Source organism: Ambystoma mexicanum, chromosome 3p (genome assembly GCF_040938575.1).
Source record: "Ambystoma mexicanum isolate Mex_15411 chromosome 3p, UKY_AmexF1_1, whole genome shotgun sequence".
In the NCBI taxonomy this organism is placed as follows: Eukaryota; Metazoa; Chordata; class Amphibia; order Caudata; family Ambystomatidae; genus Ambystoma; species Ambystoma mexicanum.
The window spans coordinates 912,147,043-912,160,797 of NC_090925.1; the positions used below are offsets into that span (position 1 = coordinate 912,147,043).

Consider the following 13,755-nt stretch of genomic DNA (forward strand, 5'->3'; position numbering starts at 1 on the left):
GAAAGAAGGTGGAAGGCTTGAACAGGACAACGAGGGAAGCAGAAGCAGGAACTAGCTAGCAAGGCAGCAGGGGAGGCTAGCAAGGCAGAAAGGGGCAAGGAGCGAGTAGCCTGGAGATCCAGAGGAAAACAGAGAATGAGTCCAGGAGTATTCAAGGAAAGGGGGAAAACAGGAGGAAATTATGAGGAAGTACTGAGTTAAGGAACCAACCTTAGCATTAATACGCACCAATCCTTTTGCGTCAGTGCTTGAGGTAATCTCCCGTTTGCCAAACAGAAGCACCATAGCTGCATCAGGACCGACATGGATGCCGCTATGATGGATGGGGCACAAAAGTGACAAGTGGATGTATCGAAGCCGCCATTTTAGAGGGGGCATTATATAGCAAGGAAGCATAAGCATGCAGTAGATTCTTAGGCATTCTCCATCTATACCACACAGACTAGTGAAAGACACAGGGAACCAAGACAGTAGTCCTCATCCTAAACTCCACCCCCCCCCCCCAGGTTTCCCTGGGTGGAGCTGATGAAAGCTTTGCAACAGGTTGGGGGCATGTACATTTGAACTAGGCTCCCAAGAATGATCACTAACCGAATAAACATCCCAGTGAATGAGGAATGGAGATGACTTTCTCGGTAACGTGAATCACAAATACAAGAGATTTCAAACTCAGGAGTGTCATCCAAACGAACAGGTGCAGGTGGCTTCTTGTTCTGTACTGAGGAAGGACAATTTTATTTCAGTAAAGACACATGAACAACAGTATGTGTACTTTTCCAAGATGGTGGTTATTGGAGACAGAGGCCACCGGTTTATGTCGCTAGCCCCACCGGTCCACATCAGGGTCATGGGCAGCAGGAGTGGGCTGGAGCACTGCAGGGCGGGAGTGGTGAGTCTGCCTGCGGCTCCGTTTTGGGTAGACTGCGGTGCACATTGCACCCCACCAGGGGGCAGTGTGTAGCCCTCACATCCTCCTGCAGTATTTCTTGGCCAGAAGCCAGGTTGGCTTGGGTGTTATTTAGGAGGTGGGGGTTCTTAAAAATAAATATATAATTGTTCATTGACAATATAAAAGATTATAGACAAGTGGTGGGAAATCAGCATATAGCAGGGGTCCTACAATGAAGGGCTCTACCTTGTTACTGCATCCCAGTGCAACGGCCACATGCATGGTACGGGGCAGTTGGGTGAGGGGTTCTACCCGGGGGGGGGTGTATATGGGCAGGCACGTGGGCAAATAACTGCACTGCATGTGTGTTCAATATTAAAAAAGGGGCACTACCCATCATTTAGGGGTGGGTGCACCGCATAAGTCGGTCTAAGGTTCATAGGTGGGGCAGCCAGAAGAGTAGGTGATAGGAGGGAGATGGCCCAGAGGACGTAGTGGGTAGGGTCTTAGGTTGGCAGGGCAGGCAACTCCCAGGAGGGCCCCGGGAGAAATAGATGGTTGCCATGGTTTGCCCATCAGGGGTTGGGGAATGCCTGTTTCTTGCCCCTGGTTGTTTTAAAAGGAGGGGGGGCAGATGACGGGAGTTAAGGGGGCAGATGGGCTAGTTAGGTATTGGGAAGGGGTGCAGGGAGCCATAGGGGGATATGCTAGGATGGGCGCCACCCAAGGAGGACCACAGGGTCACCTTGGGGGTTGATTTTAGAAGGGGTCAGTACGGCCCCAGGTTTGTCCAAAAGTGTGAAGAGAGTTTGCGAATGCCATCATTCCTGGGTGCAGCAGAAAGGGGAGGGGCTAGGGTGCCCCCCCCTCCTACAACAGGAGCAGAAGGGAATAGTACTTCCCTGGGCCGGATATATTGGTGTAGGGAGATGGCCGGAATACCGTCACCTGCACTGAGAGTGAGGAGAGATTTTGGATGCCCCCCCAGCGGCTGTGCAGCAGTGATGGAGTTTGCAGTGAGTGGGGAGAGATTTGGATGGCTCCATCCTCAGCGGCAGTGCAGGGGCGATGGGGTGTATGCACCATTCTACAACTCTTTGGACCAAGAAGTTTGCAGGATTTGAACTGAAGGTGCATTGGTGTTTGGGAAGGGTAAGGTTGGTGGTGTGAAGGTGATGTGGAAGGTGTATTTGGTGGTCAAAGGATGAGATTAAATAAATATAATACACATTAAAAGAATACAGGAAAATAAAGAATAATTATGAAGGCTGGTAATATTAATAAAAGAAATGGCATTGGAGAACTGGAGGGCAAGGAAGGGTGGTTGGAAAGGGATGATGAGGTGGAAGAGAGTAACAGTTGGTATGAGCTGGGGGTGGGGGAGGAGGATATGATATGTCATTTATACCGCGCCTGTACACAAGTGTTTCTAAGAGGGACAAGATGAGGGAGGGAACACAATGGGAGAACAAAACAATGATCTGTCTAAGCCTTGTGTCAGTCAGATCGTGTAAGTCAGATACAGCCCTTAGTGTGCACTAGGCATACAGGCAAAGCAGGGATATTGGTCAAGGGGTGGGGCTGGTATACGTGAGACTCTGAGGGTAGCCAGTCAGTGCAGTATACAGGATGGTCAGCAGGGAAGAACAAGAGAGAAAAGCAGTAGAAGAGGAGTAAGGTCTTGTGCTGTTCCGGAATTTCAGGTGGTCTGGCTAAATTTAGAGCGGGACAAGGAGGTCATTCAGAGGGAGGTAACTGCAGGTGGGAGAGATGTACACCCCAATCTCAATTGGCAAAGAGTCTGAACATCAGATATTTGGAGGTGTCTAAGGAAAAGGGCTTGAGAAGGAAGGAGCGAGCGGAGGGAAGGTGAAGATAGTTTGGTTCTATTTTAAAGTGAGGACAGGGATTGGGTGGTAAGGTAAAGGGTGATTGGTTAAGGGAGAGAAAGGGGCAGCAGTTAAGGTGAAATAAAGGGTGGCCTACTCTAATCTTAGGGGGCATGAGGTATTGGGCCCAGGTCCGGCAAAGAGCAAAAATGTGGGTGTTGTGGTTGTACGGCTCCTCTGGGCCTTATGTTTAAGAGCTTGTTGATACCACATCCCACCCCAGGACCTTTGTGCGGCCCGTTGTTGATTGCCCCCACCTGGAACAGGGCTTGGGAGGACAGGAGGAAGAGGGCATCAGCAATCTCTGGGAGAGGGGTTGCAGCGGGAGGTGTAGTGGCAATAAGGTGGAAAGGTTTCCTACAAGGAGGAATAGTGGGATAAACATATCGGGTCAAGAAGTTGCTGGGGTTGCATGAACGGCAACACAGGACTAATTTGTTGTGCCTCTGTTAGTTTTGTTATTTTGGTAACAGGGGTGAATACAGGTCAGCAAAGCAGTTTAATCTAATGGGGAACTCGTTGATCGAGAAGGGGGAGAATGTCAATTTACTGGGAGAATGGGGATGGGGAGAAGTACGGTTTAAGGGGAGGAGACGAGCATTGTAGCGGTGTGGAATTAGATTATAGGTCAACAAAGCAGTTTAGGCTAATGAGGAACTTGGGGGATCAAGGAGGGAGAGAATGTCAATTTACTCTAAAGTTTGGGTAGGAGAGTTGAATGAGAGGGGACAAACATGATGACGGTGTGGAGTTATACATTCCCGGCACAGGGATGGAGAGGGTGGCTTGAAAAAAAAGGAGAAAAGAAAATGGTAAGAAAGGACAAGTTTCAAGTATTTATAAAAGAAAGAAAGATGGTGGGGTGCAAAGAGGGGCTATATCAGAGAATGGGCGCTCGGGTGAAGGAGCGAAGCAGAGCAGCATACCAGGGGATAAAATGGGCAGTGTTGCTACGTGCAGTAGAAGATGGTGTGGATTGAACTGCATGGACTGGGGTGCACGGACGGCCCCTGATGCAGTGGAGGAAACAGCACTGATATGGAACATTTGTAAGGGTGAGCATGGGGGCATAGTGGCCTAAGTGGAGGAAGGTGGTGTCACGGCGTGCAGTGCGCAGAGGGCATTGAACTGCACAGACAGAAGAGGCAGGTTTGGCAACCGGGCAAAGGGGGGGGACAGCATGTGCGGTGCGTAGCAGAGAGCAGGGGAACAAGTATTGGCGAGGGTGAACACGGGGTAAATGTACAAATTAGGAGGGGGTGGAGTTACTGCTTGGGGGGAATTAAACTGCCTGGATGGAGGGAGCAGGTATGGCCCCCGGTGCACCAAGGGATCAATAGGAAGGGTGCTATGAGGAGTAGTGAGCAAATGGGTTTGGTCGGGGTGAGGACAGGGTAGTTCCCATGCAAGAGTACATTGGTTGGTAGATGGCCATATGATGCTGGTCAATCTGCTGGCCCCTAACAAAATGAGGTTGGGTTTGGTCAAGGGTTACAAGGTATTACATGGATTGGAAGGGGAGAAGAGTGGAGACAGTTTGGGGTAGGAGTGATGAGTAAGGGAGCGGAAACGGTTTAGTGGCAGCAATAGTTGGGGTTACTTGAGTGGAGCGAATACAGTGGATTGAGGAGTTTGGGGCGATGTCCTCAATAAAACATAATTTAATGCATTCACACCACACAGGCCAGGGCTCTTAGTGGGTAGGAAAATTAAGTACATAAATACATTAATAAATAAAACAATATAATAACAATAAGGGGAGCATGGGGGGCTAAGGTTTTCAGAACAAATATGTTGGTGGCAGCCAAAGGTTGGTGGGCAGATGGTATCGGTGAGCAGTGTGTAGATGGGCATAAGGAATAAGGGCAAGAGGGTATGGCTCTAAAAAATAAATAATAAAAAATAAATGAATAAATAATATTATGTTTTTTTTAAAGGGAAATAGGATATTAATTCAAAGGGTCCAGTGTGTGACAAGGACCTATTAGGGCTCTGTTGGCGGGGAAGCAAATAGGGTACATGGATCGGAAGTAGAAGAAAAGGTTTGGTGAAAATGGGGTGGGTTTAGCAGATTAGAGGGGGAGAGGTTGGACGAGGTGGGAGGAACAACATTTTGGGCATAGGGTCCAATGGGGGTGGTGCATAATAAGGGTGCTGGTGCAGAGTTACGATGGTTTTTTTGCAGAGGTTTGGGATAGGGCAGCTGGTATGAAAAATAATAAATAATTAATAAAAAACCTCGATAAATAAGAAGGCAAAATAAGCCATTTGAAACGGCAGTGGTGCCCTGTTATGAAACAGAACATGGGGCAGACACGTGGAATTAGAATAGGTTTTGGTTATCTGGTCAGGTGGGAGAATAGGACATCGGAGAAAGGTGGTAAGTGGTTGGGTGGTGAGAGTATGAGCAGTACGGGAAACGTTAGGAGGTTTGGGGGGGTTGCCAGAAAGGGAACTTAGTGAGCAAAAAGGAGGAGCAGGGTTCTGAAGTGCAAGGAAAAATTGGGGGGCGAAAGGTAATGCTAGGCTTAGGGTGACAACCATTAGGTGGGGTAGAGGAGGAGTAACGGAGTACAGTAGGGTGGCTTGAGTTCAATTACGTGTGGTGCTTAATTTGTTTTTTCTTTCACAGATGCGGCAGAAGGTGCTGGTCTGAAGAAAATTATAAGGGACCGGTCAATGTATATAAGGCGTCTGTTAATGTAGGGGTATAAAGGTTTGTTTTTTCCCAAGTTAATGTTTTGATGGTGGGGATTAAGGGCATGAGGGCTATTGGATTATGTAGAGAAGTAAGGTGGCCATGGCAGTTGGAGGAGGTTTTAGTTATGAATGTTACAGAAGGGGTTAGCAGGCTGGGACAGGTTTATGAAGAGTTGCTATCGGTATAAGAAAGAGCACAGAAAAGTGATGTTGTCATGGCGAGGAATGTGAAGGGGTTGGGTTGAAGGAAAGGAAGTAGGGTGAATTACAAAACAGGAGGAAATAAAGAACGGTTCTCTCAGTTTGGTATGTTATATCTAGGAGCAGGGCTGTTGGGGGGAATGTTTTTTTTTATTTTTTATTTTAATTTTATTTGGTTGGTTCAAAATATTGAACCTTTCAAACAAATACATTGTTAATTACATATCTGATTGATAGATTAATACATCCTTACAAAGCTAAAACTAAATCATCATTGGTATAACGAGCAAACCAAATGTATACAATTAAAATACATAACATATAAAACAAATACTTTTACAAAATCTTGAACCGAAGGACAGAAAAAAACTCTTAGTACAATTGATTGCTTATTTTCCTTCAGTTTTGAATAGTGCACTAAGAAATTGAATGATTGCAATTCGTACAGATAGATTAGTATTGGTAAATAACCATTGCCAAGGTTGAGTCTGGTTCATAGGGAGTATTGAACCAGACTTTTTTTTAAAAAGAGAAAAGGGAAGGAAGAAGTAACATCTAAACAGGAGTTAAATAGGAGGATTATAGGGGCGTGGGGCAGAAAGAACACATCTGGGGAGGGTTTTTCTGGTGCCGGGGACACGGTTGGTTAAATGATGGTTGGTTGAAGCCGAAGGATTATTATCATGGTAAAGAGGGTGGATAGTGCTGTTTGCACGAACAGGCTACCCCGGGGGTACAAAGAGGGGGAAGAGATATTGAAGGACGAGGGGCGTGGCCTCGGGGAGAAGATGGGAGAAGCAGGAATGAAGGTTGAGAGGAACTGAGGGGAAGGGGAGGGAGCAAGGAACAGGAAGTGATGAATTTTAATTGTTTCTTTTTTTTTGGCGATTATTAATTTATCTGTTAGTCTGTTAGGCCAGGTAGCCAGCTTAGCCTGTTTTTATAAGCCACGGCCTATCATACGAAAGTAACCTTTTCCACTAACGGCGAGTCTAGGTATTTTGTTCAGTCAGCTCAATGAAGTTAATATACCACCTGCAGCTATGGCTACAAATCAAATGTTCGAAACACTTGAACATTGTATTAAGACCATCGAGAGGGCTAACAAAAAACGACAATGAATGCTAACTAACTTTTTTCTTTCATAGGAAGAGCTCATTCTATCAATTACATCTTTACTGGTGAATACCCCCAAAGAAGATTTTTTTCAGAGATAAGGTGAGCAGCTGATGGTTTCCACGTTTCACCACGATGGGTACCAATTAGAAATGCATTGGTCTAATTAATGTTATTTTAATCGGAGACACATGGGGGATTGATAATCTGTGATTTATATTGGTTTTATAATGATAACATTTATAGTCAGACTCTGTAATAACTCTAAGGAACTCCTAAAACATTACCGGTGCACACTTCAGGTGACTTTGGGTTAACATGGGTAGCAGGATAATCAGTTTGTGATTCAAGTAACACTGCTGCCACGGGATGTACGAAATATGACTTTACATATAAAAAAAAGGTTTTGAATTGTAAAGAGCCAAAAAGATATATTGATTGTAACTTATATTGTTTTCCTCTTTCTGTAATTGTATGTGTTTTCCTATTTTAAATTAGTCTAATTTTGTTAAAATGACATTAAATCAGCCCAGCCTTGAGAAGGAACTAGTTAAGGTCGAAACACGTGTTGGCATTTGGGTATTTTTTGGCATTTGGGCACTTGAAATTTGAAAACCCATTTGTGGGGTGTTGCTTTTTTCTTTTCTTTGTATTGAACTAACACATAAAATATGTCATTGAATTGAAATAATTCGTTTTTCTCATCTGTGGGATGAAACACAAACCTACTAAAACTGCTAGTTTACATCATTTGAATCTAACAAAAAGCCGAAAGAGCTTTGATATGTCAAGGACTAGTGTCAACAGGAGGTGCCACAGACCAGATTATTTCAGAATAACATCATATACTCTCTTAGAGGCGATGTCCGTGGTAACCAAATCCATTCTATGGTCATCAATAAATTCCACTATGCCGATCCCCCTTGTGGATATTGCTCTCAAATTCGGGACCTCTGAAAAGAGGGCCAGTATATTGATCTGTTCATCCCAATAGGCTGATCATCAGGAAAAATACTTTCTAGGAGCCGTCTGTTAGGGCGTTTAGAATCACTGATAACATGGTCTTCCAAAGACTTTGAGTCTGTCAAATTCAATAATGTATCTCTAGTTAAACTAAGCTCTTTGGGGCCACAAAACAAGGATGAGGAAACGGCACCTCTCAGAATACTACAGGTCTGTTTTTGAGTAGATCCAGACGCTCTGGGGTATTCACATCACTTTTAACCCTGTTCTTTAAAGATAAGTGAGCCAAATGCAAGACAGAGTGGCAACTAACCAGAATAGACAGCAATTTGAAAAAGAGACAGTTAAGCCACAAGTACTGCCGATGCTCAAGGAGGGCTGGGAGGAATATCAAACCCCCAACTCTGCTCAGGCAATATTGATATTGACATTTTATTTATATTGCGCTCATACACAAGTGTTTCAGGCTCAGGATAATTAGGAACAATTCAGCTACAGTTGAAATAGGAGTCCTGTGAAGCAAATATGTCAATCATAAGAGACATTAGAAATAGTAAAGATGGACAGGCCTGGACCAAAACAGTTGGTCTTTCGGTTTCAGGATCACTTAGAATATAAGCAGTACTATTGTGCAAAGTTGGCAATCCTCATTGAAGTGCAGCAGCGACAAGAAGCGCAGCCCAACTGTAAATGCCATTTGCTCCCCAATTCCATAAAAAAGAATAATCCAAGCAGTACTTTCGGTCTCAGGATCACTTAGAATATAAGCAGTACTATTGTGCAAAGTTGGCAATCCTCATTGAAGTGCAGCGGCAGCAAGAAGCGCAGCCCTACTGTAAATGTAATTTTCTCCTCAATTCAATCAACAAAGAATAATTTAAGCAGTACTATTGTGCAAAGTTGGCAATCCTCATTGAAGTGCAGCAACGACAAGAAGCGCAGCCCAACTGTAAATGCCATTTGCTCCCCAATTCCATAAAAAAGAATAATCCAAGCAGTACTTTCGGTCTCAGGATCACTTAGAATATAAGCAGTACTATTGTGCAAAGTTGGCAATCCTCATTGAAGTGCAGCGGCAGCAAGAAGCGCAGCCCTACTGTAAATGTAATTTTCTCCTCAATTCAATCAACAAAGAATAATTTAAGCAGTACTATTGTGCAAAGTTGGCAATCCTCATTGAAGTGCAGCAACGACAAGAAGCGCAGCCCAACTGTAAATGCCATTTGCTCCCCAATTCCATAAAAAAGAATAATCCAAGCAGTACTTTCGGTCTCATGATCACTTAGAATATAAGCAGTACTATTGTGCAAAGTTGGCAATCCTCATTGAAGTGCAGCGGCAACAAGAAGCGCAGCCCTACTGTAAATGTAATTTTCTCCTCAATTCAATCAACAAAGAATAATTTAAGCAGTACTATTGTGCAAAGTTGGCAATCCTCATTGAAGTGCAGCAACGACAAGAAGCGCAGCCCAACTGTAAATGCCATTTGCTCCCCAATTCCATAAAAAAGAATAATCCAAGCAGTACTTTCGGTCTCATGATCACTTAGAATATAAGCAGTACTATTGTGCAAAGTTGGCAATCCTCATTGAAGTGCAGCGGCAACAAGAAGCGCAGCCCAACTGTAAATGTAATTTTCTCCTCAATTCAATTAACAAAGAATAATTTAAGCAGTACTATTGTGCAAAGTTGGCAATCCTCATTGAAGTGCAGCAGCGACAAGAAGCGCAGCCCAACTGTAAATGCCATTTGCTCCCCAATTTCATAAACAAAGAATAATCCAAGCAGTACTTTCGGTCTCATGATCACTTAGAATATAAGCAGTACTATTGTGCAAAGTTGGCAATCCTCATTGAAGTGCAGTGGCAACAAGAAGCGCAGCCCAACTGTAAATGTAATTTTCTCCTCAATTCAATTAACAAAGAATAATTTAAGCAGTACTATTGTGCAAAGTTGGCAATCCTCATTGAAGCGCAGTAGCGACAAGAAGCGCAGCCCAACTGTAAATGCCATTTGCTCCCCAATTCCATAAACAAAGAATAATCCAAGCAGTACTTTCGGTCTCATGATCACTTAGAATATAAGCAGTACTATTGTGCAAAGTTGGCAATCCTCATTGAAGTGCAGCGGCAACAAGAAGCGCAGCCCAACTGTAATTGTAATTTTCTCCTCAATTCGATCAACAAAGAATAATCCAAGCAGTACTTTCGCTAGTGCTTATATTCTAAGTGGTCTCAGGATCACTTAGAATATAAGCATTACTATTGTGCAAAGTTGGCAATCCTCATTGAAGCACATCGGCAACAAGAAGCGCAGCCAAACTGTAAAGGCCATTTTCTCCCTAATTCAATCAACAAAGAATAATCTGTTAGTTCTGCAAAATCAGTGAAACTAATATTTTAAATGAACAGTAGAACTCCCGCTTAAGCTGTTTCATAGCTTAGTCATAAGGTGTTGTTCGACAGGACAAAGCATAAAGTGCTCATTAGTGTAAAGTTAGGGTGACTAGGCATGCCGGTTTTGCCAGGGCTGTCCTGAAATTGGATCCTCGACCAAAAGCCTTTCCCTGCCCCCTTGCCCCACTGGCCCTGGAGGTTTTTTAAATTAAAAAAACCCATCAAGGTTTTGGGAACGGAATGGTGACTGCTGCAGGGATGCAAAAAACAAATTGCCATTTTGACTTATGTTTGCCATTTATACTTAATAAGCAGTGTAGTAGATCCCTAACTTCACATTATCACCTTGTCAGATCTCTGTCATCCCAGAGTAGGCCCAAAACCTCCAACCTTACTGTTCCTAGCCACATGCGTTTACTGATTGAGCGAAGGAGACTGGATAAGAAACAACCATAGCAAGACCTAAAATAACAACCAAAGTAAAGGATTATTTCTGTTAAGCATGGGTACTGTCACGGTTGATTCGCCAATTCTTATATATAGGAGAAGTGCTGGGACTGGGAATTATTTTATTTTGCGATCTCAGTGGAGGATGTGTTAGGGGTAGTTTAATGGGCTCGGGACGCTAGTCCTACTTTAATGTTGGTGGTCTGATGTGTTAGGGGGAGTTCAATGGGCTGGGGACGCTAGTCCTACTTTAATGTTGGTGGCCTGTCTCGGTTTTTTATTTTCAAAATCTGGTCCCTTACTGGCGGGCAGTGCAGACAAAGAGCAAAAGAAAATCAGCATTGACAACAGCAAAAGTATGGACTTTTGTGCTGGAATGGGAAAGACACTTGCAAACAATGCCATTGTGGTATCAACTGCCCATTGATGGTAGCAAGTGCAAAATGGTGCGAGTACCTGGGCATCTAATATGGGCATCTAATAGCAATGCCTGGCATCTGCTGAATACTTGTACACAAGCCAAAACCGTTGGCTTTGCCAATGCTTGTTTTTAACAGGACTAAAGTGAAGGAGATCATATTGCTTATAAATCGAGGGGCTGAAGGCAGACATGGTCAAGACATTTTTATTATACCAGTAGCTGGTTTGCCGCTCCAATTAAGTCATTGAGCCTCATTATGAGGCTGGTGGTAGCCGTGCCTGTAATACAGGCATGGCTGTCGCCGGTATTCATTTTTTTCCAGCACCCAAAAATGGACAATTGCCAGGTCATTATGGCCTTGCCGGACCCGGTATTTGCCCATTCCTGGGCGCTGGAAAAAAATTCTTCCCCATTCCCATTCAATGGGAATGGGGAGGTTGGATGCACCGGCACCGTTTATAACTGCGCCGGTGCATCCGACATGCTGTGCTCGTGGGTGTCGCTCTGCCTGCCAGGTACGACCTGGCGGGCAGAAAGGCACCCGCCAGCACTACTCGGAATTTGGCGGTCCGGATACAACGGTACCGGCAAGTTTACCGGTACCATTGTATTCGGACCGGCAAGCTCGTAATTAACTCTCAGAAGCCTGTCTTAAAAAAACACTGGCAGGCATTTTGAGTGCAAAGTCTGATGGGAAGGCTTGGGAAAAGCGAGCTCAAAGATTCCCATGAGGAGGTGTTTTGGGCGGGGAGGGTCAGGAACTGAGTTGGAATGGGCAGAGGGATTAGCATTGCCACGGGCAATTCATGGGTGGGCAAATAACCAAGCAACGCCTACAAGCTGTGTGTCTCTTATATGCCATTTCTCCCTGTCTGTACTCTAATGCAATAGGTCTGGTTTATAGAGCGACATAATAGCCCAAACTAACGATGAAACTTATCAGCATCCAAAGATTGCCTTTCGTAAAAAACAGTAGTCACTAGAACTCAATGTCGTGTTTTGCTCTTGCTGCTCACTAGGCATTTCCGACTGCAAAGACTGCTTAAAATGAAGCTTATTACAGGACTACCAGTTTCTGAAAACAGAGGTAAAGGGGAGCAGCATCTAGGTAACATCTTGACATTGGCTCCAAAATCTGGAGGATTTACCACAGGCGAAAATCCCCACGGAGTCCTATGGAGTCCACACGTGGAGACTAACTGCCACAACACCATTTGAAATGCACCAGACTGGGCCGTACTTGAGGCCCAATATCTTAACGGGAACTGCGCCACCATCCAGAGATCTGCATTTCGCGCTATGCTGCTGTCCTCCAAAACCTACCTTGGAACGTGCTACTCCGAAGTCTTCAGGTCCACGTCACCTGCTGTCTGTCCAGGTATGTGGCAGGACTGCTGTCACATGGCCCCTTCCCGAGAGTGGCTGCACTGCTGACTTTGTGCTTTCACCACAGAGAGGGCTACGCTGCTGTTGCCGAAGCTTGCTTCACTTGTATGATTATGCGAGTCTCTGCACAATACCAGGCAGGAAGTTGTGGTGAGCCGAGTGGCACTAGCAGGAAGTTTAAACTTTGAACTCAAGGAACATCTCTATGTAACTTTTGCGCATACCTGTACACTCGAAGGTGCACCACACACACAGGGAGGGCATATCTGAACATGTGGCAAGTTCACCACAAGAGCACAGACACACATGCGCAAACACCAAAGCACAGCTCTCAACCTTTTAATTCCCTAGGGCAGGTGAAAAAGAAGAAGGTTGTTTTGGGCAGGTCGGAGCCTTGAAAAGAATGGACGGGCAAGAGGCCTGGCGGGTGAAGGAATGAATTCCAAGGTGGGTGACTAAGGCGTGAGTGTTGAGAGTTATGACCAAACACTGAGTGAACTGATTGATGAACGGAGCGGGATGGATGAGCTGTGTGGAAGAATGTGTAGAGTGGAGGACTGCATAGAACAGACTAGTGGGTAAGGTCGGCAAAAATATAGAACAGACGAGTGCATATGAGCGAATGAGTGCATATGAAAAAAAGGGGTACGTAGAGGGGATGAGCACGCAGAGGGGATGAGCGTGCGAAACAGATGAATGCATTGTACGTGTGAGGGCATAAAGTGGACGATTGCCTGGAGCGAACGAGTGCCTAGAGTGAAAGGACGTGTTGCGTAGAGTGGGTGAGTTGCGTAGAACAGATGAGTATGTAGAACGAACGAGCGCAGATTGCATCCAGTACTGATGACTGCGTAGAATGGATGAGTACGTAGAGCTGTTGAACGCGTTGATCGTGGGGCAGACAGGAGTGACAGGAGTGCATGCGTGGAGCAGACAAGAATGCATGCGTGGGATAGACTGGAGTACGCAGGGCGGACTGGAGCGTGTGGGGCGGACTGAATACATGAGTGCGCCGAGCGGACCGGAGTGTGTGGAGCAGACTGGGGTGCATGGAGTAGATAGGAGTGCATGGAACGGACTGTAGCGCATAGAATTGCGTGACGTATATAATATGGTTTGGAATGCAGAGAACATTTGAAACAGCATATAACCCATCATATCACACCACCACGCTTACTCTCTCCTTTACACCACCACTCAACTAGAACACAGAGATACTATGGCACCATTCGGTATAACTGTTCTCATACCAACATCCGCTGCACACCACACATCATTCTAAGTAAACACTGCTGGGTACACACCCCCAGCCAAGCGTTCTCCTCAGGCCTAACGCAGCCACACTCG

General features: G+C 45.2%; 1 protein-coding gene across 1 annotated transcript in view; it reads right to left on the minus strand.

Moving 5' to 3' along the window:
• The window catches only part of LOC138581100 (uncharacterized), a 604,063-nt gene extending 591,563 nt beyond the window's left edge, over positions 1–12,500 (minus strand). Inside the window, exon 1 of the mRNA XM_069652175.1 lies at positions 12,346–12,500. The gene's annotated coding sequence lies outside the window, so the exon portion shown is untranslated. The remainder of the gene's footprint in view (positions 1–12,345) is intronic.
• Positions 12,501–13,755: the final 1,255 nt, after the last annotated feature.